The sequence below is a fragment of the Chlamydotis macqueenii genome, chromosome 5 (genome assembly GCF_036417535.1).
Source record: "Chlamydotis macqueenii isolate bChlMac1 chromosome 5, bChlMac1.mat, whole genome shotgun sequence".
In the NCBI taxonomy this organism is placed as follows: Eukaryota; Metazoa; Chordata; class Aves; order Otidiformes; family Otididae; genus Chlamydotis; species Chlamydotis macqueenii.
Window position 1 is genome coordinate 7,279,906 of NC_141560.1, and position 23,736 is coordinate 7,303,641.

Consider the following 23,736-nt stretch of genomic DNA (forward strand, 5'->3'; position numbering starts at 1 on the left):
TGGGAAGGTTCAACACTGTTTGAATTAGTATGGAGTTAGAAGCTTTGGTGTCAACACTTTGATTTTTAGCCCTTCTCCCCCCATCTCTAATCTCTTGGCTGGCAACAAATTTTGTCCTCAAGTTTGCTGTGGGGAATGACCCTTTCACTAGTGCTTGTGACAGGAATCTTCTGGTTTATAAAACATTTCCTTTTGCCTTTAGAAGAAGGGAAGCTCCAGGTTAAAGAAAGCAGACGTCTTCAAGCCTTGAAAGGTGACACTCTTCCTCTTGCAAAGTCTTTCTCCAGGCTGTCCTATGTGAGGGAGTGTTAGACCCTGAGGTTTTCACATGGTCGTAAGCACTTAATGATGAGCAACCAGCTGCAGCCTGGAGTGGTCTCATTCAGCATAGCTGCTTTGTGAAGCACCATTGACTTGCACCAACTGAGGACATAATCAAGTTGTTTCATACTTTAACCTCAAAGCCTCCTTGTTAATACAGCAGTAAATGTACTCATTGCAATTAAAATTACTTCTTCTCAGGTAAACATATGCTGAGGTTTGTGCTTTATCACTTTGAAATAGGATTTCCCCAACTTTGCTAATTAGCAGCTTTGCCCAAACAGAAAGAAACATATGGCTCATGCCATGCTGACTTGAAGTCTTTGGAGTCCTGCTGGAGAATAATTAAAGCAATTTTGATTTACTGGTGTGATGAAGTACGAGCCATTCTCATTTGGCCTTATGTCTAGAAGCTCTGAGACAGTAAGTTACCTTAGCAGGAGAGCTGTAACAATTAACATGAGCCAGATTGTTATTATTCAGATAGCTTTGTTGCTGTTAACAATCATTTGTAATTATGAAGGGACTTTACATAATCTGTGGAAGTTCTCACATTTACCCGTCTCTGGAACTGCGTGGTTAGTTGGGCTTAGTTTAGACTGAATGGTTGAGAGATTCTAACATTTCAGTTCTTGAGATCAGGTAGGTTATTATAACAAAAAAATCTCTCCTGTCAAATGGAATTCTTTCCCCCTTTTTGTTTTTTTTTTTCACCGATAACAGCAAGGAACATGCTGTCCAGTGCAGTTTTTCAAAGGTATATATTTATCTTTGTTTTTCTCTTTTGGAAACAGTTGATAAAGACAGATGTGCATGGAAAGTACAGATTTCTTTATCAAAGAAGCGGAAAATTTTAAAATTTTAACTAAAATATTCAATAACATCTCTACATTTTCTCTGGGAAACAGACAATAATACATGTTCATATGCATAAAAACTGAGTCCTCCTAGGAAAAAGCTTAGGCAGAATTTTTACCCAGCATGGATAATTCACTCTTCTTTCCTGATGCTCATCATGAACTGGAAATAACAGAGCCTGTTTGCACATCACTGTAAATTTTACTCCACAAATGGCTGTTCAACAAAAGTATGTGTTGTCTCCTACAGGTTAGTGAATGTAAACATGAATGCTGCTGAATAAATGGAAATTAAACTGTGTAATGTAGGCGGTGGATGTCATAAATATACACTGTTTAGAAAATGCAGGGTAAATAGCTGATGTAGAAACCTTTATTCAGAGACAAATGATATGAAGACCATGAAATAGGAAGAACTTGAGCTTCTTGATTGAGAAGGTCTTGCCAATTAATTGTCAAAACAGGTTTCTGTGGATTCTATTTAATGTAAGCTTCTAGTGATGCTCTAAGATATCAGTATTTGAAAACAGCTCAGTCTTAAACTTGAATTCTTTTAGTTAATAGTGGAAGGTTACTGGGCTTCAGATACAAACCCTTCAAAATTGGAGTACAAATCTTACCTCATAAATGGAAAATTAATGTTGATTCTGTAAATTACTAAAGATTTCTTGTGCTTCTTTCAGAAAACTGTTGGAAATCTGCACTTTGGGAATTTTCTTTTCTAATGCAAATGGATGACTCTAAGTAACTCAGAACCATCATTTTTTTTTTTTTTTTAAATTTTTTTTTGAAGGGAGGAACTTCTGTTCTGCATGTTTTATCTTACCAGGGCCAGATTCTGTGTGGCAAGGAGCTTATTAAGTTTTTCTTGGCCCAACCTACTATGCACAGAAGTCAGCTTTCTCTTTTAGACCAAATCATAAACCTTAGGAAAGAAAGTAATTTCTTTCCCCTGCTTGCTGGCAACTTCAGGAGGTAGGTTTCTTAAGACTCAAATGTGAGACAGAATTGGAACAGGATTTTGCTGGTGTGTGATGCTGTGTATTTGAGGGAGTCACAGAGGATCATCTGTGCACAAAGTATCAAGAAGCCTTACATTTTGTATGGCAATTTACCATGCAGCTCTCTGCTCTGATGGAGGGCTCTATATAGGTTTTGATGCCAAAATAATTTACAATTAGTTGAAAACCATTCTGTTTCATTGCTAATATATGTTCTACTCAAACAGAATCTGTAAAACTGAACTGAGGCCCATCCTAAGTACCAAACTTTGCCTCTCTCTCAAAATGTAACGCTGTGTGTGACGCAGGAGTTGCCATGGAAAAATACATTGAGCCAATCATTCATGATTTATTTATAGCAATTAGAATGCATGTCCCAAGATCCAATAGTAACTTTGACTTAAAGGAAAAAAAAAATTCAGACAAAGGATTGAAGCACATAAATTGTTGGGAACATTTGTGAGTCTGTATGGTTAATATATTACTTAAAATTTGACTATGTACGTTCCTGGACAGAGCCTTGAAGTATCAAAGCTGCTGATATTTGCTTCTGTATTTCTGCTGCTGCTAATGTTATTACTGCTGTTGTATACTTTACCATCTGCTCAGAGACTATCTAGTGGGTATAGTAAATATCAGTTCAAAGTGAGATTTTTCTTCTAATCATCTCTCTTTGAAAATGTTTGTGTAGAAGTGAAAGCTTTGGAGAAATCTGTACACCTGTATCTTGCTGAGAACATGGTGCCCAGGGTCCTTAGAGCTGGATACACTTGCCTGTTGTGCTTAAACTACAACAGACAGTTAATATCTTCCTCCTGATGGCTTTAAATTGCATTCAGGAAGAAATCTTTTATTTATTTATTTTGATTAATATTAACTCTATGTTAGCGTTGACCTTTTTGAGGAATCTGCTGAAGCATCAGAATTTCTATTGATATCCCATATGTGCTTTATCTTTGGGCAATGATGAAAATCAAACAAGCAAATGCACAAGTCTTCAGATTTATTTGTTTAATGGGTGGGCACCCTTTGAGTTTTGCTTTCTTCTCCAGAGATGTGTCTTATGAAGACTTTGGCTTAGCTAGAGGCTAAGGAACTCCTCTGGAGTTTATTGCCCTTGTCCTTCTATCGTTATGTGGCTTGCTGAGCTTCATTTCAATTTGGCAGTGAGTCAGGAGTGTCAGCTCTCTTTGATGTATAGCTCCCTCAGAGGTTAAATCAATAGTGCTTTAACCATATCGCTTTCTTTCAATGAGGCTATTGCTGGGGGAATTCTTGCAATTTTTCAGCTTTCATATTTTGCATTGAAAATTAAATGTTAAGGAACAAAATCTACCTAACAAAAATCTGAATGTAACTACTGCATAGCCAGTTTTAATTACTTAGTGTCGATATGTGGAGTAGAAAACTTACATTTGATTGCCTTGGAGCTGAGTATGTATGAGATTTTTTTCTGAATATACCTTAAGCCTTGTCACGTTCTCTGCTGGTTCGTGGGACTGATGGAGACCTTCTTTCCATGGACAGATTTTGCATTCCTCTCTCGAAATCTGTTGACCTTCTTAAGTCTTTTATGTGTGATGGGAAGGAAGACGGGCTTTAGCTGTTCATGTGCACACCTGTTGATCACTTGTCAAGGCCATGTGAGGGCTCCACTTGGACCCCTCGATGGGAAAGGCTGCCATGCTGCTGCTGGAGCATGTGGACTGATGCTTCTGGGCTCATAATCAGTGGGGCTTCCTGGGAGCGGCTCCTTACCAGGGAACATGCCTCCATCTGCTCCCACACAGCATCCTTCACTTGGTTCACCTCCTCTTCACAGAGGGCTGTGGTGCTCCACTGCAAGTGAGTAAGGGGTGAGGTATGGTAGGGAATGAGAGGGAAGAGTTGAAGACTGAGGATTGGGTAGGATGCCTGGGATTGTCAGGAAGCCTTTCTGCAAAAGAGAAGGGGATTGAGGTTTATGATGGCCATGCAAGCAACATAGAGAGAGTAGCTTCAAGGATTGTGCATCCACTCTAAGCACTGCTGTTCTAGATCACACGACACATTCAGCTGGATGAGGTTCTCATCCCTCAAATGTCTCTCACGTCCTTGTTTGGTTTAGCAGCAGACTAATAACAAGTGTCCCTTGTTGGGTTTTAGAGTGTCGCTTACACATGCCAAAGACAGTATCTCACTTGTGTGGGGTTTTCTTTGCTGTGTGCAACAATTTTGCCACCCTAGAAGACTTAAAGAAATCATAGGTTCTTCTGGAAGTAGCAGTAAAGAGCTGTGCCTTCTGCGAGAACAAAACATCAACAGTGTTGAAGCTGTATAAAAAGCCACAACTGCTAAGCTTCACAAAGAAACAAGCTGCAAACCAAGAGATTGCTTTACCTGCTTTGTTACTAGAAATTACAACTACTGTTGACTGGAAGCTTCCTTTGTCTGCAGGCTGCAAGTGCAACAAACACTGTCCCATTTTGATCAGTACAGTTTTTAGGTCTAGTACTGTAGGGAAGTGCCTGGGGTCGGGATGACATTTTGAGCTGGAATTCATCAGCTTCAGCTAGCAGACATCTGCACTGCAAGCAGCTGAGCTGATTCCCTTCTAAGCTGATGGAGAGAAACAGATATTTTCAAGAGGTGATTTATTTCATGCCATGGCAGCTATCCAAAATCAATCAGATGTATTGAACCTTAGTCAATTGGTCAGAAAGGAATCTGGATAACTAACTTTTTCTTTGCCTACTTAAATTTTGTCCAGTTGAATCCAAACCTTGAAATCTCTGTTCTTATTCCTCTAAGCACAATTTTGATCAAAGGAGGCTAACACCTAACAGTGGATAAGCTGCTCTCCGCTTGTTGCTTTTGGGACAAAATTTGCTGGCCACAGATTCTTGCTCTGAATGAATTGCCTTTAGCTTTTCTGCTGATGCAGGCATATGAGCTTGTGAGTGCTTATATGGACCAACAGAGCCCCTGAAAGTCCTTTGTCATTGCTGTGGGAATTAAGTGACCAAATACTTTAAGAGGCTTTTGAAAATGTCAACCCCTGGCCAGCTTTAGTGTTTGGTAGGAAGCAGTGTTCTTTTCCTCCCCAGAAAAAAATCCAGTTAAGAAAAGGCAGAGATTCATCTCACTTCTCAAAACGTAGAATCATAGAACGGTTAGAGTTGGAAGGGACCTTCAAAGGTCATCCAGTCCAACCCCCCTGCAAGGAGCAGGGACATCTCCAACCAGATCAGGTTGCTCAGAGCCTCATCCAACCTGGCCTTGAATGTTTCCAGGGATGGGGCATCCACCACCTCTCTGGGAAACCTGTGCTGGTGTTTCACCACCCTCATTGAAAAAAAATGGTTTCCTATTATCTAATCTGAATCTACCTCCCTCTATTTTGAAACCATCACTCCTTGCCCTGTCACAAGAGGCCCTACTGAAGAGTTTTTCCCTGTCTTTCCTGTAGGCCCCCTTGATATACTGGAAGGCTTCTATAGGGTCTCCCTGGAGCCTTCTCTTTCATCTGAAAATCTGTGGCTGCTTTTGGCAGATAGTTCACCATGTGAATCCATGCTATCTGGTGAATGTGTCACATGTTCATTGCATAAAATAGAGTGAATGTGCAGAGAAAAAATATTCTCCAAGCCTGCCAAGATGGATAATTGAGCTTTACATCCTTCAGTGAATTCCTCCAGGCTTTCTCCTCTATCTGGTGATCTCAATTTAGTTCTTTCTTCAAGACCCTTGCGTTTGTGTACTCCTATATCTCCAGTGCCTGGGCTGCTATACAAAATTGTATTGAATAGCCACCTGGAGACCAGAGATGTTTCCTACCGCCCACACCACACAGAGTAGCTGAAATCTGCAGCTCTGTAAAGTAGCTAATAGGAGGGGTGTGTGTGTGTGGGGGGGAAGTGTTGAAGTCCATTCAATTGGATGTGTCACTCGAATGGATAATTTAGCACCATTTGAGATAAAAATTAGTATGTCCATGACAAATAAATGACTCATTCTTTGTTATAGCCCTGCGCTGGAGTCCAAGGAAAGATTAGAGCACTCCAAGGGCAGGGCAAGCTGGGAGAGATGGGTAGTCTCTCTTCTCAGTAACAGGGAGAAAGAGACAATAGATAGGTGTTTTGTGTGGGTTTTTTTTTTTTTTTTTTTTTTTTGTTTAATGAAGCCTATTGCAAGTGATACCTTGAAAAACAGGGAGTTTTTCCTCAGCTATGAGCAAAAATAGGAGCTGAAGAATAAGGTTTCAGTTCCCCTCTTGCCTTCAGTTCTCTTCTGTGGAGGGCAGCACAGGTGTGTTCTGTGGTTGCTGCTTTGTGCGGGATCTCAGAGTTAAACCAAAATTTTTTTTTTTCTTTCTTTCTTTTTCCCCTCCTCCTGTCCTTTGGTAAGGCAGACTTTTCCTTGTCTCTCAATATGAGCTCTGATATTTGGGCATTATGGTGTTATCCATTGGTCTCTTGTTTCCACATGGTGCCAACACAATTAAATTTAAATTTAGAAGCTTTAGATTTATGTTTCAGTCAATTTTACAACACTGTTGTGCTTGGAGTAGGAAGGTAAGGAGGTTTGACCCTGTGCATGGATAGATCTCTTGTATCTCCCAGACCTTTATTCAAAGCTATGTTTCCTAGAAATAGTCATGACATGCCAAATCTCTCATGTCACACACTTCTTTCAGTAGGAATTGATTATATGACTCAGTTACAATCTTGAGCTGCATTATCTTAGTGCTTATATACAGACATGATATCTTCAGATTTTCAGCTTGCTGACTTTAACTCTATCACCACAAAGACGCCAATTGGATTAGCTGTCCAGTGCGACTTCTGAGAGCAGCGAAAGTAACTCTGCTTGCTGCTGTTTGACATGTGTGTGGAGGTAAAAACTGCCGGGCGGCTCAGAGAAATATTAAGAAGTGTTCTTTAATACTAAATGTATTCAGATTGACTGTAAACAGAAGTATCTTTTGTCTAACAGGAATATGGATGGAGGATGCTTATGGAAGTTCAATACACTTTTTTTTTTTTTTTTCACTCTGGTTCCTCCTGGGAGGACTCAAGTTGCTAGAAATAATTTATCTGTAAGTCAGGTGAAAGTTCTCAATGGAGATTCTTTAGGTCTTGGCTGTGAGTATTGGAGCTAGCTTAAGACGTTCTTGTGTCCTGTGTTGCTTCTTCCTACTCCCTCAGTTGTACCAATATGGTATTTTGGAGCTATGCTGTGTTACAGAAATGATCCAGGTAAAAATATCTTTCCAGAAAAGGAAGGATAGGGAGCTATTTTTAATCTGACTTGACCTCTAACATTATTTTTGTGCAGAATGTGGATATAACTGTTAGAAATTAGCCACTGTGGAAATAAAAGCTAGAGAAAGCTTCATGAAGTGGCTAGCCTGCATTTCGCCTTAAGTCTTGGACTTGAAGGATTGAAAGCTGAAGACATAATTGTTATTGGAGCAAAACACAGGCAGCGCACTGCTGTAAATGCAAAGGTAGAAGGTTGTTGGCAAGACACGCATCATGCTACTCTTAAAGTCGGTTAAAATATTTCCGTAAAAACTGATTTTGACCAAAAATTCATTTTTTTATTAAACAAGGCTTTTTTTTTTTCTGTAGAAAGCCACCCTCCCTGCTCCCCTTAATTTTAATAAAAGTGAAAAAGAAAAAAATTCATCTTCTTGTCCAGAGATTGTGAACTGGCACTGCATTTGCAGAAATACCAATGAGTCAAAAAATACTAGAGTCAGAAGAAATTGTAGCTTACGTATTTTGAGAGGGTAACGGAGGAGTCCAGGCCAAGTAGGAATGTGAGTCAGAGCCATGTAGGGTCTGAAATATACTTCCCACGAGGCACAGAGGGAAAGAGCTCAACTGCAGGTTCCTAGACAAAAGCTGTCAGGTTTTTGTTTAGTTTTTCTGCCCTAGAGTCAATGTTTTCCAAGGTAGTGCTGTCAGTTCCCTACTACAGTTGAAGAAGTAAGAAATGTGTTGACCCAACCATAGCACGAGCCTTACCTGTGTGCCCAAAGGCTGTCTCCACATCAGCTCTGCAAGTATCTGCAATTTCCATCCATTCTTTTTTTTTAAGCTCTGTTTACTTCATGTGATTTTCCAGTCATACTTTTTATGCTCAAGTTTAAAACTTCTAAATACAAATGTAAACAAATAGCTGGGCTACATGTGCCCTCCTGTGAGAGAATGTATTTAAGCTCTGAACAGCCATAGCACGTGAACATTGGCAGTGTCACTTGTTCTGGGGAGAGCAGAGCACAGTGTGGCAGCCAACATCTTAGGGATGGTTGTGGTTCTCTGCTGGTCATGGGCAAAAGAATTAAAATGCAACCTTAAATTATGTGCTTATGCTGGCAAAAGCAAGCGAGCTCAGATGTTTACTCTGGCGTAATTGCCAACTCCAGTTAACCTGCAGCCACTTGCAGCTGAAAGATATGTGATGGAAAAGGCTGTTTTTTTCCTGGCTGGATTAGCAAGACGCTGGTCAGCACTAGGGATGTGCCTATCCCGAAATACGTAGTACTGTCCTTTGAGTAACGGCTGAAGAAATCTTTCCCCATGCAAAGCTCTGTCAGCAGTCAGACTTGTGCCCTCTGAATCTTTCCTTAACTCACTTATTCCTTCTCTGCAAGACTAACTCTCCTCGAGAAGGTAAGACTGAAGCACTTCTGTCTGTCCCAAATCAGTTTCTACTGATGGGACCTGGAAGAGGACAGGAGTTTCTGTTGCCCAAATGATACCAAGTGTATGCTCAGTAGTACCACTCTATTTTTCCCTGAATGTGTTTCTTTGAAAGACGCTGGGATATGAATGGTGAAGGCACATTTACTTTGTATGGGGGGACTGCACATGCAGTAGGCAAGAACTTGAATATTTCATGAAAGGTTCATCTCCTAATGGCAGGAGTGTTTCCAAACCTGAGGCTATCACAGAGGTGCCAGAGCTGAGGAGAACTAGCAGATTTATGATCTACCCCCTGGCCCCCTTCACTGCCAAACAGAGAATAATCAGAAATTAAGGCATAGGTTTTGCAAATGCTGGTGTGTGAGTCAGAAATAAAGCTGCTCAGGAACTGAGCTCATCCACCCTAGTGTCTGCTGTGAGCTCTCTCTAGTGAACTGTGGTTAAATAGTAATGGACTGATGCCAACCTTGCATCCTCCGTGGGCCGTGCATATAACGTGCTTTCGTTGGCATCCAGATCAAGAGCTTATATTTAACCAAATACATGTTTCCCTATATAATTCTGATGTTCCTGTATCAGTTAGGAGACAGTAATTACAGGACTCGTTTGGTATGTACTGGGAAGTATTACAGACCCCAGTGTTCACCTCTCCTGGCATCAACGCAATGTTGGGCTACTACCATATTCTCAGGCAGCTGCCAGGAACTTTGGCAGGATGCAGCCTGACAAGGAGTGGGTTGAGTGATTCATGCCTTTGTGTTGTGCTGTGACTGCCTGAAGTGTGTCCTGGCTATGCCAGTCTAAAGAGGCGGGGACATTTGCTTAGGTCAGAACTCTTTCGTACTGCGTTTTTTGTTTTTGTTTTTTTTTTTTTTCTTCTATGCTGGAGTGATCTGTATTTTATTTACAGATTTGTAGCGTTTGCCTAGTTACCAATGCACAAGATTTGGAAACATAGCCTGTTAAACAATTCCTTTCTGATCTTACTTGCTTCTGACTACCTGAAGCCATCCCAGATCTTTCATAGTGGATGTTCTTAAACACTTCTTCATCAGCCTGTGTGTGCTTCTTCCCCCTCTGGGAGGGATGGGTGGTGGGAGAGATGGTCTCCTCTTTCTGCAGCTGGAGACCTATGACTTCACTTCTTTCCTCCACTAACTCTGTCTTTCTACATTGCAAATAGATTTGAGTTGAGTGCAAATTTGAGGAAAGGTTTAGCTGAGCCTGGCCGTAGGATTGAATTAATTTTGGAACATTCAGTACCGTGGTACCTAGAAGAGCAGTGAAGGATGCTGCTTGTAGTGTGACCAGAACAAGAATAAACTAATAGCTCAAACAAAAGAGTTGTTTGCTGTAACGTGTATTCTCCAAAATCATTCCAGGATGGTGGGAGCCAATGAGCTTGTTTGTATAAATTAAGATATCAGAGAGCTCATCTGTCTCTCCTACACTCGTCTGGATTCAGGAGATGTGAGAAAAAGCTGGAAATGAAACCCAGGGGTTTATTTTGTTTGTTCATTCAATAGTAGGCCTTGGATCTTGGTTTGTGACTCAGATTTCTGTCCTGTTCTATACAAATCCCCAAGACTTTATCTCTCTTCTTTTCAGCTGCTTACCGTATAGGCTATGTAATACCTAGTTCTGAGACAGAAGATGCACTAGGAATTAAATATTCCCATATGCTATTAAAAAAACCTCTCAGTGTGTGCTAGGTTATCCCAAAACCTATCCCAATCCTACATGTAAAAAGTTTTGCAAGTTTTCTCTTTTAAAATGCAAAGATTGAGAAGCTAGGTGCTAGGCTTGGAAAATATACAGAGCAATCAAAGCAACTGCGGGCTCTATGAGCCAGTTCTTATTCGGTGGGTGAGAAAACACCTCTACATTAAGAACCTAATATTGACTCACATGAATGTAAATGCACACCTAGATATTCCCTGAGAGCCAGAACTTTGGCGAGTCCGTATCATAAATAGTATAAATTGCAAGCTAAGTGAAAAGCTCTCTGCTAGAGCATTAACTTTTAGTCTGAGATGCTTTCTGTGGGACTGCCAGGCTGAGTCATCAACTGATGGATGGAGAAGAAGGTACGATGCATATCTATATTCTCTTGCTGAACACACTGTGAATTGGAGAAAGAACTTGTGTCTGCAAGTGTAAACTTCCTTTATGTTTCTTTACTGCATAGTGAGGGAGGGAAAAGGCTCATTGCCAGACTTGGATAGACACTAAATTTGATAACATGGCTTGCTTTTTGCTATGACATGGAGCAAAAAGAACATTCCTGCCTCAAAGTCTCTGTAGTCTAAGCTGAGGTGCTGGCTGGCTACAGAAAGAGAGTTTGCAAGTGCTTGTGGCTGCTTTCTGTTACCCTCCGCAGGGGATGCGGCATGGAGAAAGAGGGAAGAGAGGTCCAAAGTGGTTCCCTGGAAGACTACAGGGAGCTTCTGTTAGTAACGTGGGAGAGAGCGTGGTGGAGTATGTAAGAGATGCTGCGGTTTGAAATCGTAACCACTGTGGACTGGCTTCTGGGTAGTTCTGGGCTTTTGATTAATCTGAGAGATATTAAGGAGAGCAACAACATGGGTGGCTTTGAAACTGAGGACAGACGATTTAGATTTGGTGATACGGAAGATAACCTGGGTCTAAACATTTTGTGTCAAGTTTTTGCTCATAAAACAGGTATAATGATCTTTTTTTGCTCTTGCTGATCTTTCACTTACTTTTATTTTAAATGTTTTAAGTTAAAAAGAACTCATATATTAATTTCCACTTAGCATAATGGAACACGCACCACTGTTGTATTTCTTATTGGTGCTGCAAATACCAGGAGTGTATTGCTTGCAAAACCTTTTTATTTTACAGTTCTAGATCATTATATAAAAATCAATGAACTCATAATTAAAACTTTAAAAGAAATGTAGGCTAGTACCTTAATCCTAGATCAATTTCCTTTTTATTTCGTCGTAGCATAAAAATTTATCTTCCAAGAGCATTATTAACTAGTCCAGTTTTTGGACATCCAGATATAAGATTTAAGAAAAGGTGCAATGAAATTATTTATTTCACATTCAGCCTGAAATGCCTTACAAATAATAAGCTTTATTAAGGCAAAGTACTTGAAGACACTGTGTTTGTATTAAAGGGTGAAAAAAGGCCCTAGATACAGAAGATATTTCCTGCGTCTGAAGTTCTCTTGTCGCTGTGGAAATCTAAAGAACATATACTATCAGTATGTGTTTTTGCTCAGGCATGTTATAAGTATTTGAGCAAGATCAAACAGAACAGCAAAGGAGCACTGGTTTAGTTGTGTAGCTTTTTAGAAAAATAAACCAGATCTGTATCCAGTGAATATGGACTGGCGTCAGAAAAAGCTCAGTGCTGGTGGGATTTAGTCTGGGATATTCTGATAAACAGCATTACAAAAGCCATGCTTTTGAACATGGAAATCCGTGAAGTGACTTCTTCCTTCTAGATGCCTTATCCTGTCTCCTGGTTTGGGGAGAAATGGGCATCTGCAAGAGGTGGAAACCAGAGGGTGCGACTTCTCTAAGTAATGTAGTCCTTACGCAAGGTCTGTTCAGTCCAGTGATGGGATATGGAAACTTTTGGCAGGAACAGAATGTAAAGTTTTCGCTTCAAGTTTTAGGTGATAAGGGTGATAAGGTTATTTGCAGCTCTCCATTCAGTATTATTTCTACACTTTGAAGTAGCCTTTGTTTTCCAGTTGTGCTTTTGAGAGCTGAATTTGGCATTGTGGAGAAGAGGCACTAGTTTATCCAGTGAATTTTAGTGTCTGGATCCAATTGACAGACAATACCTGAAGTCACAAGACATTTCATTATTTGCCTTTATTCCTGGTTAGGCTTTGTCTTGGCAGATTAATTCCAGCTACTGAGAGGGGCAGACTGTTTATCTGAAAAGCCAAGAGGTTATCACAGAGAAAGCAAGGCAGTGCTTCATGCTGAAGTAGTAGCAGTGAGAATCCCAGGGCCCTCTTGGCCTATCTTAACATCATTTGGCCCTACCAAACAAGCATGCTGCCTCACATCAAAACCGGGATGTGAGTTAAGCTCTGTGGGGACTCCCTGCAATGTACGTGTCCATTCCAATGTGTTACACCTAACCTGATGTGAGGCTGTAGCAGATCATCCTCTGAGAACTGCTGCTTTCAAGTGAACGTTTTGGCTGGGTCTTGGTATTTGTGCCGCAACGGGGAGGGAGCGTGGCCATGGTGTCACAGCAGTTCCTGCCACATCCCTGTGGCAGCCAAGCCACCTGCCTCTCTCTGTGCTGGCAGTTTCTGGGGTCCTTTGTTGCTTTGACAAGATAAATTCACTGCCTTTCTCCACTCCTGCTGTCTATTTTAGCTATGAAAACTACATTTCAGCTGACGTTCTGTTTTACTAACTTAACGGCCAGAGTAGCAATTAATCCAGTGGGAGATAGGAGCAATTTTAATTTTTATTCAGGCTACTGATGAAATAGCACAGAGCAGCTTATGAGCCTAGACAGACCCAAAATAACTTTCTTTGGCAAATGGTACCACCAAGCTACTTGCTCATGTGAGAAGAGGTCACTCTGGTTTGCAAACATTACTAGCAAGTAGCAAGACCAGTGGTGGGGACCAGTGTGTGGAAAGGTATTTGGGCACATTGTTTCTTCACGATGGCTTCTAAAGGTGGCTTGTAGGGAGCCACCTTTAAAACGCAGCCCTAAATTTCCCCCTCAAGGGTCCGAGGTCATCACTGTGATGGCTAACTGAGAGTGTCCTGTTGCCTAGTCAGCAGCTGAGGCAGATACCTGAGCACGTATTCCCAAATTCTCCATAGCCAACTAGGAAAGAAGTAATAAACTTAAAAATGAAACCCAAGGAAAGAGGAGAGTGGCTGTGCTAGACCAAAGGCCTGTCTAGCTCACCACCCTTCCTCTGGCAGCAGGCGCTCAGGAGAAAGCAGTCCTGAGTCCTTACTGCCCCTCAGCCACAGGTGATGTCTTCATCTTTAACAGCCCAGGGTGGATTTTCCCTCCATGAAATTTTCCAGCAGCTTTTTGAACTCTGTACATCCTTTTGATGTCTGCAGCTCCAGGAGCAGGCCACTACACAGCTGAATTTAAAGCTGTGTTGAGAACTGCTTTTGTTTGTTTGCTTGAGAGCCAGCAAGGTTCACCTGATGCCCTTTGTCTCTTGGATTGAGAGCGGTGTTCAGCAGCGCTTGCCCTCTTTGTGCTGCTTGTAGTTGTACAGAGTATGGTCTAAAGCAAAGCACAACACCTTGCTGCTCTCAGGGAGGTTAGGGTTTTACTCTGGGTTTTGAAGAGACGTCAGTCTCTGCTCAGGAGTCAAAATGTTGCGGATGTCAGCAGGAGCAAAAGCATTTTTCTTTTGTTTGTGTAGATGCATTGACAGCGCCAGCCCTACCTTGTCAAACAGGTCTGTAATTAGAGCTAGTGTCCAGGAGTGCTCGCCTTTGCTTTCTTTACATCTCCTACCAAAGAGAAGTTTAGACCTGTTTCTTCAAAATGGCATGAAGGGGAAACACAGAACTAAAAGGCTATTTTGAGTTAAACTTCTTACTGACTTATGGTGAAATTGTCCCCATTTGTGCAGAAGAATTAAATAGCAAGTGGCCTAGTCCCAGATTAGCCTGTGGTTTCAGAGGGAAGACTGGGCACCAGTGGGGCAGAGGAAGATCTCTGGATCTGGGTCTGGGCCTCAGTTGATGTCAGGTTTTATCTTACAGGGATTACTCTGCCTGCACAGCTCACCTTCTTCCAGGAGGCATTGGAACTGAGAAAACATTGGAGATCCACAGCAGACAGAGAGCCAGTTTCCTTTTCATTTAGGTTATGATCTAATTTGGGAGAAGGTCTGTATTTTAGGACAGCCCTGTGGCCAGACTGAACCCAGCTGGGCATGAGCTGGCTAACATGCAGACAGTGATGATAATGGTTCTGTCTTCCAGCAGCTGAACTTTTTCCTGTGCTGATCTCCAAATACAGTGATGATTCAAATGGATGCACAGTGATTTTTATCGATTGTGCTCTCAGTGCATTTTTGATACTGAAGTTTTTCATGTTTCAGGAAATATTTCTGATATTCCCCAAAATCAGAGTGTGTCTCTCAGGTTCCTGGGGTCTGATAAGAAGGGAGCTGATGTTAAGGCAGTATTGTTTTGGGATCTTTCTTCTCTGTTATTGAAACATGTTACTATTGAAACTGTAGGAATCTTAATATGTTTTAAGATATCTTACACCTGTAAAAAATTGACCAATGAGTTGAAAACTTTTTTGGAGTTATGTATGTACAGACACTGCCAAGTGGCACGCAACAGATGTTGTGTAAGTTTAATTCTGTTTGGAAATGAAGGCAAAAATGGACAATGGTGACTGAGAAATAATTGTCTTCCAAAATGGAATGAATGATGAGGTTTGAATTTGAGATATGAAAATTAAAGCACTGCTGGAGTAGAGAAGACATTGCTGTCAAAAGCATATGCTTTGGGACCACATCTAGAGAAAATTGGCAGGTTTTTGTGAATCCCTGCCTTGTGTTAATGAAGCCAGTCTATTATAGGTGGATTGAACTCCTTTACAGGGTGCTTTGGGGATGATAAAATCTCTTTGAGATCAGAGAAGGAAGAGAATAAGACTCTGTTCTGCCTACAAGCAGACAGTTTGGGTGCTGCTGTGTTCTTAAATTGATTTTTCTGGCAAGTGAAGGGAAAAATGATATATTTTTTATTGGAAACATTGATTTATAAAAATAGTTGTGCCTTGCATTTAGACATGTAAGAAGTTTAAATTCCATAGGTGAGAGATCTCCTCCCCTCACATTATCGGTCATGTTTGGTAACAACCCGCAGTGCTATCCTGTCTATGTCACACTGTTGGAAAGGTGCAAGATGATAAAATCTGATATTCAGTCACCTGGTTTTGCTCTTCTTTATTAGAGCTGATATGATAAGTGTCTGTAAGTAACAGAAAGCTTCCCTTTGAATCCAAAAGGCAGAACATCAGATTTAGTGATGAATACAATACTCTGAAAACAGGTCCCTTCCAGAGATGGGGTGGGGGGGGGCGGAGGCGGAATTTATCCACCTGTTTTGTTGTCTAAGCATGAGAGGATCTGGGCTTAAATTCAGTTTTCAAAATCAAAGATTAGTGTTTTACCAGAAAGCTGCTCAGGATCTGACCTGAGCTTACAACAGGCTATTCAGATCACTCATTGCCTTAAAGTTGGAATTGTGTAATATTTCAGCCACTTCTCTATATGGTTCACATAATAACAGCCGCCGCATCAATAATGAAAGCTTCTCCTGGAATCTGCCAAACAAAAATGCCATGCTTTTTTGTATTAACTTTCTGCGGTATAAGCAATGGTTTGTACATCTGCAAAGTAATTTTAGAGAGCTGCTGTCTCCAGCTCAGCTTTGGGGTGCTGGGTTCAGAGTTTTTAAAATTTATAGTCCCCTTTGACTTGACTGTGCTTCTGGAATGGCCTTTCTGGCATCCCTCAGCATGAGAATGACAGAAATAAAAACATCCCTTTCTTCCCCCGCCGATTTCAAATGCTTTAGAACTGCTGATTGCAGCACAGCCTGAACAGCAGGCATTTTTTTTCTGCACGTTGATTTTATGCAAGGTTTAGATTAAAAGCACAAAGAGCAGAGAGTAGCTCATGCAGTTACAATGAGCAGAAGTTTACTTGTGCTTCTTTGCTGTGGTCAGAGGTACTTTTGTGTCTTATTTAAATGATTCCTGGTAGTGGTCCTGACAGAGCCAACAGTGGAAAATGGATGTATTTCAATAAATGCAGTGAGCTCTGCTTTGCTGTCCATGTTGTGGTTCTGCTCATAGGGTCACCTGAGAAAGTCAGCACTGATGGTGCAGAGGCATGCCCATGCCAGGTGTTACCTGGAGGAGTGTCACCTCCTGGAGCAAGCCAGAGCCCTGGCAGAGAGACACAATGCATCAGTGGCTTCAGGGGAGGAGAAAGGAGCAATGAAATATGGTGGTAATTGGAGCCCTTGAAGAGATCTGTCAGGCAACAAACCTAACTCCCAGGTCTTTTACGTCATGTGCATTTCCCTGTGTTAGCTTTGTGTCTGGTGGATTTGTGGCCTGGTACTACACCTTCTCGTCTGCCCTCTGGCAGTTGTGTGTGATTATCACCACTTCGGCTGATCTGTGTGGTTTGAGAAGTGGGAAGAGTGATGCTCTGCCCTTCAGCAAACCTTGGAGATACATGTGCTCCTGTCTGAAGAGTCCGGGCTGTCCTATTTCTGTAAGCCCTACATAGAAAGCGGGTTGCTGAAGGACACTTCTTCCTCTCTGTACTCTACGTGTGACTGATCCAGAAAAGGAAGGTTTTGTTGAGACTCGAGTATTTCAGAGGGAAGGGGTGCATATGCGTATGTGTGGGGAATAAAAAAAGAAACATTAGCACTTTCTGATGGAGTCATGTCCCCATTTAACTTAATGACAGACACCCACTGACTTCACAGGGGTCAAGATTTCAGTATCCTGTGTGTGGGGGATCTGTCAGTAACATTATCCTTGTTATAGCAATAGCTGAACTCCTGTTAGCATAACAAGCTACGGGGAACTGCCAGTTAGCAGCTCTGTCACTTACGCTCCCCAATGTGAATGTTTGCATTTGATTGCTATCTTGGTTAGCCAAAAAGTCATCATGTTCCTGGAATGTCCCTGGAATTATCTTAGTGCTAAAAGACAACGAGGGAAGAGTTTTGTCAAGGTGCACAGCTAAAATCCAATGCCCTTGTGTGGGGTCTCATATCACATGGAGATGACCTTACCTCTGCCACCTCTGGTTCCATACCTCTCCCTTTAGACCCTGTATGCGTGGAGTCACCTCTGACTCTCATGTTGCAGTTCAACCCTTCCGAGGCCTGGCTCTGTTTAGGAGAGAAGTATTCTGGTCCCAGTCCAATAGAGGAAAATAAGCATTGTCTGAGAAATTGCTAGCATCACCCTTGGGAAAGAATGAACAAGATGGCAACAGCAGTTTAACACTGACATCTTACTCAATGAATTGAAACTCTAGAGTTGTAAAGAGCTTCTGGAGAATTCTGCTCAAACCATTTTCTGAAAATGTCTCTTCAACCTGTTCAAACAAACCTCTAATGAGGATGGCTTCACCTGTGCCCAGGTGCTCTGTTGACATTATACTCTCCAGTGCTTAGTAGGGTTTAGTCCTTCTGGGATCCTCTTTGTGCTTGGTGCCATACAGAAAAAAAAAAGTCTCTGTCTTAGATATATCAGTAGGAACTGGATCCAATCCAAAAACAGTGCATCCTCCAGATGACTACAAAATAAAGAGTGCTTGAAACATTACATCCACTGTGGAAGTGTTAATTCCTTCAGCAGTGACTCTCAGTCTAACCAATGTCTGCATCCATGATTGTTTGGCTGAAGGTTAAGAATTGTCATTGAAAACAACAAAATCTCTCAGTTTTCTGCTCTCAGACACCTGCACCTGATTCTCGCACTTTTGCAATCTATTTGAAATATGACAGCTGATTTCCTGGGACATTGTGCATCTGTTTTCTGACTTTCTGGTCAACATCTTGATAAATTTCCAGATGATGTGATGCATGTTGGGACTCAAAGCTGTTTTCTTTTCTGCTTATGGGGAATCTCTTGACTAAATTGTTGTGACACTGCAAGCTTGAAGAAGACTGGATCTTTTTATTCTTCTCACTCATGCAACTTCTGACATTGGTAAAATTCTCCCCATTTCAGGGTGTTGCCAATAAAAAGCTAGTGGTTTGAGCCAGAAGTGACATTTTGGAAACTTGCATTTCTTCAGTTGAAGAGATATTGCTGTTTCTCTTGCAAATACTCTTATTTTCTATAAATCTTCTAATTTTTAACCTGGCTTTTCAGGTAGTACTTCTTGGGTTTTGTTTCCCATGTTATTACTTCCACACTTTCTGTGTTCTTTTAATTGACCTTGTATGCATAGCAATACCCCGCTGTCATCGCCAGCTTTGTCAAACATGCTATGCAATTGTTGCAAAGGTTTCTTGCCTTTTGTTGAAGTTTTAGATCTGTGTTCTAGAGCTAGTCTAAAGTCAGCCTTCCCAGGCTAATATAGTCCATTTTCAATTAAAGTCCCTTCCAATTTCTTTTAATTGGACATCTCTGGCACACTGTCTGCTCTAACACCCAAGATAGACATGGGCACCTTGGTTCAGGAGACCAATCTGGATTTCTCACATCCTGGAGACGCCTCCATGCTATTGTTGTCTGTGTGTATTTGTTGGGGTTTTTTTTCTGTTCATCCTTTGTGCTGGTTCCACAAATACAAATGATAGAGACCGTTGAAACTCACATAGTGATGTTTTAACTAGAGTAGTGTTGAAACTTGGGAGCATGTAGCTTTTTTTATCCAGAAGGAATCAAAGGCTGAGCTTACAATTGCAGCTTCAGGTTGATGTGGGGAAATATGTGAAGAAGGAATTGTTTCTTAAAATTTCATAAGGCTAATCTTACTCACTGGAGGCTGGGATATGTAATTGAAAGCTGGCAAAACATTTGATGAACAAATCATAACTGTTTCTCTCCGGAGACAGGTGAATTTACTGGGGAGAAAATGGGAGTTATTCATAGCTTACTGATTTTAACCAAAAATTTTCACAAGATAAAGAAAAGTAGAGGCTTAATATTGGTATGACATGGAATATATGGCAAAAGTAAGTTGCCCTTAACATAGCTAATGTCTGATTAAATAATTAATGTCTGATTTATTAATTAGGGAATAGAATAAGAGAGCCTATGAAGTGACAGGTCTGGAATGCAGATAATACAAAGCAGCAGCTTGTTTAAACTATCATTTTGACTAGACAAAGCAACTTGGTAATATACAAAATATTGTGCAATGTTTTTAAATCATAGAATACTGCTGTAATTAAGTAAACATAATTGGATATTACTGTAACACAAAATAATGCACTTTTAACCAATTAACTACTCCATATTTGTCAGATTATACACACAATACACAGGTAAGAAGTATACGTGAAGATGAGAAGGGGTTTTTGGAGCTGTTTCTAAAGAAGATATGGCATCTTGCCTGTGTTAATCTTGTTTCTAACACACTGGGGTTTAGGCTGGAGTTAGTTTAAACAAATTCTTGTGATGATGAACTCTGTTTTGTTTATGTGAACACATTTCTCTCTAACAAGTTTGGTCCTTCTTACCAGTCAAGAGGTTGTCACTCTCAGAAATAAGCTAATAAACTGAAAAAATTATTAGATCTTACTAAGCAGACAGATGGCAAGGCCATGTCCTTTGATACCAAGAATGCCAAAAAGCTTGTCTATTTTTCCAATTAGATTGTTGCATCTAATAATTAAAAAAAAACCACCAACAACAGAACAAAGCAAGAAAAAACTATGAAAACTCAAACTAAACAAAAACTAGTATAAGCCTTGTTTTTTCTTCTATAGGCAATCCTTGCAGTAGCAACATTTTTACCATGATATAAAGTGTGATAAAGCTATTAGTGGGATCCAAAGCATCAAGCAGAATACTTGTGTGTTGTTAAAGGAAAAAAAAAAAAAGAAGGAAAAAACCAACCAACCAAAAACATTTCAAGGCTATGACAGCTCCCTTCAAGAAGTTAAGCTGTTTAAGCTCATCATTTTTAGGAACTAGGTCTGGTGCTGGAAGGCAAGGAAGAGAATATGGACTGATTTGAGCAAACACACAAAATACTAGAATAGCAGCAGACATTTGCATTTGTACCGGATTTGGGTATGCCAAGTTCACAAGAGGACATCAGCTGGGAGGGTGTAATAGGAAAGTTCTGAGGCAGCACTACCAATGGAGAAGACGGGCAGGTTCCTGGCCTTCTTGGTGTAATGAGACCTGAGTACAAACTGGCTTGGAAAGATCTAAGCAGTACCAAAGAGGCAATACGAATGTTCTTATTGCTAACTGGAGAAGGGCAATATATTGGCCTCTAAAAGGGAATGTTGACCAGTTGCTTGCAAGTCCTTGCCAGCAATGCCATAGTCAGAAGAAGGGCTGTGTGGAAGAAACATCTGTCAATGTAGCAATGAGGCTTTTTGGATGTGTCTGCAAATGACAGGTGACATGGTACTGAGGGCTTTTGTCTTTGCTTTGGTAGAAGGGAACAGACTGTAAGCCAGACCACGGGGAAAAAAACAAACAAACCCACAAGAGACTGAAAATTCTGCATCCCAAAGAGGAGGATAAAACAGTGGTACCTAGTCACCAGAGTGCTCTTGGTCATTAGATGAGGTTCAGAGAGGAGTGAAAGGCAGACACTGAGAAAGATTAAACATGCCCATATTTCGTTCATAGCTGCTATTTACAGCCATAAACAATTATATTCTGTGTGAATTCAAGAGACTTCAAGTGCTGATAGATGTACAGTCATATAATATTAGAGCTTTACATACCAGACTACTCATTTATAATCTTCATCATGCTTTGTTCTCTATATAGTAGTAAATTCCTCATTGTAGAACAGCTTATCAAACTTTTCAATCGTTAAAATAATTCCCTACTCACTTCTGAAATGTTCTATAATAGCTATAAATAACAGGTAAAAAAAAGGAAAAAAAAATCTTTACCTTCTTAAGATAACTCAGAATGTAAGAGAGGGCTTTGAGTTCAGTGTTGTGATTCCTGTTCTCTGCCTTAATTTAGCTAATCATGTTATTGACTGGGTATAATGGGCTCACTTTATATTTTATCCATATAGATTCAAGAAGCAATCTGGCTCAAGACTCAGTCTTTTGTTTTACCAGGATCTCCATTACTGGATTTCACAAGGCTCACAGTCTACTTATGAAATACGGGAAATTACGTTTATAATTGCTTTGGTCACTGCTGTTCTATGGAAAATGAGAATATCAATGGATTTCATCCAGTTCATCACAATGCCTCTTTCCATATCAGATTTGGAAATAATAGTGAAGATCCTAAAATAAATAAGTAGCTATGGAGGGTTGTGGGCAACAAAACCTCCCTCTTTCTGGGGAGGTGACCTCTTTATGCTTCATTCAGAGTTGGTGAGACACGATCCTCTGCGGCTGAATCAGGACATCTGAATTAAGGTCCTGGACTGACTCTTGCTCTCTACAGGAACCTGTTTCTCTTCACTGACTATGGAGGAAGCTTGGGAGCTGTGTCTCCTTATGTTAACATGAGCCTTTGAATAACTGCTGAGGACTTTATAACCTTTTTCTCTTAATGAGGTCCATTAGTGTAATTTAAATCTCATTAAGTTAATTGTACTCTGTTAGACTACGGTTCTCTGAAAATATGTTTAAAAAACACAAGGGATGTTTGGCACAGTAATGTGCTATATAAAGTACTCGATTAACATTTGGGTAAATTTTCCTTGCAGTTATGCTTGTATCTGGAACAGTTTGTCTAATTGAAAGGATATTCCCCATAAAACATCAGTAAATTATTGTGAAGTAATTGTCTTTTTTTTTTTCTATCAAATATATCAGTATTCTTCCTAGAAAGCCAACCCTTTAAACTGACAAAAAGATCAAATGTTCTTAGAATATTTTCATTAAGGGTATGATCTGTATATCCAAGTTTTCCCATCTATACTTACAATTTAAAATATAAACCAAAGCGCCCTGGCTTCTGGGATCACTCCCAGGTGCATTGAGATGAGTGCTGTTGCCACCCTGTGAAGGAGTGGTTAACATTTCCTTTCTTAAAATTGCATTTCTTTAAGAGGTCTTCCGAAACAGAGGCATCCCAAATCCCTGCTCAGCCTTGGAAAAATCTTGGCTACAGTCTAAGGCTCTCTAAGACAGAAATAGCAGCGTCTGCTCTCCTGAGTTAGAAAGCTATTTGACACGTTCATGTCACTGCCAAAACTTCTCAGATCTTTGTTTCCCCAAAGAAACGGGCTCCAACTTTGAGTGAACGCCTGCTAGAAGAGGTTGGCTTGGCTGGCTGCAGTCAGCCAGGCCTGGGGCAGGGCCCATTCCTCACACTGGGGAAGGAGGAAATTCTTCAGGTTTTTTTGTGTTTAAGTTATATCACTTCCACATTCTAGCTCCCCTGCATTGCTGATAAAACCTTTCTTCCTTTCTTTCCTGTGTGTGCTGTAGTCACTTAGCTTTCCAGATTTGAATCTTGGTCAATGCTACAAATCTTTCTTGGGCCTGTAACCTACCGGGCTGGTAAAGTCTGTAATGAATTGAAGTTGTGAGTTATGGTGAAGGACTTCAATATCAGAGAGAGAACTGTCAGAGAAGCCTGTACTAGTTAGTAAAACTTGTAATTAAAGTAAGTATAGAGTGGGGAATGAGCGAAGAGGGGTTGCGGCAGCAACAAAAGCTGTGCAGGTGTAAAATATGCTGATTATAAGCTTGAACTCCTTGGAGAAAAGTGGTGGTAATGACTTATTGCTGACAAAAAGTGTTTTAGGAGAAAAATTGAAGTATAGCATGTTTGGGCATGCAGTAGTTTTACTTGTGTATTTCTGCTTTGCAATGGGGGAATTTAATCTTAAATTTGGGATTTGGAGGAATCAGAGAGCAAGGTGGAAAATTTGGCTTCCAAAATCAGGATGATAGATTACTGTAGTGCTTGGTATCAACTCTTGTAATGGTTGGTACATTTCCAGTGGAAAATTATCTGGAAAACAGAGTTGTGTATTTCCTGAAATCACACAGGGAATGTAAAACTGCTCTCTAGGTTGTGGGAACATGCTGAAGAATAGATGTGGAGGATGACCACCACCACTGATGTGGCTGGAGACCAAAAAGTAGCCATAGGAAGGTTGCTGTCAGCCAGAATGCTGCCAAAGCTGTTTTCGTCTTTAATGCTCCCTCTATTTCA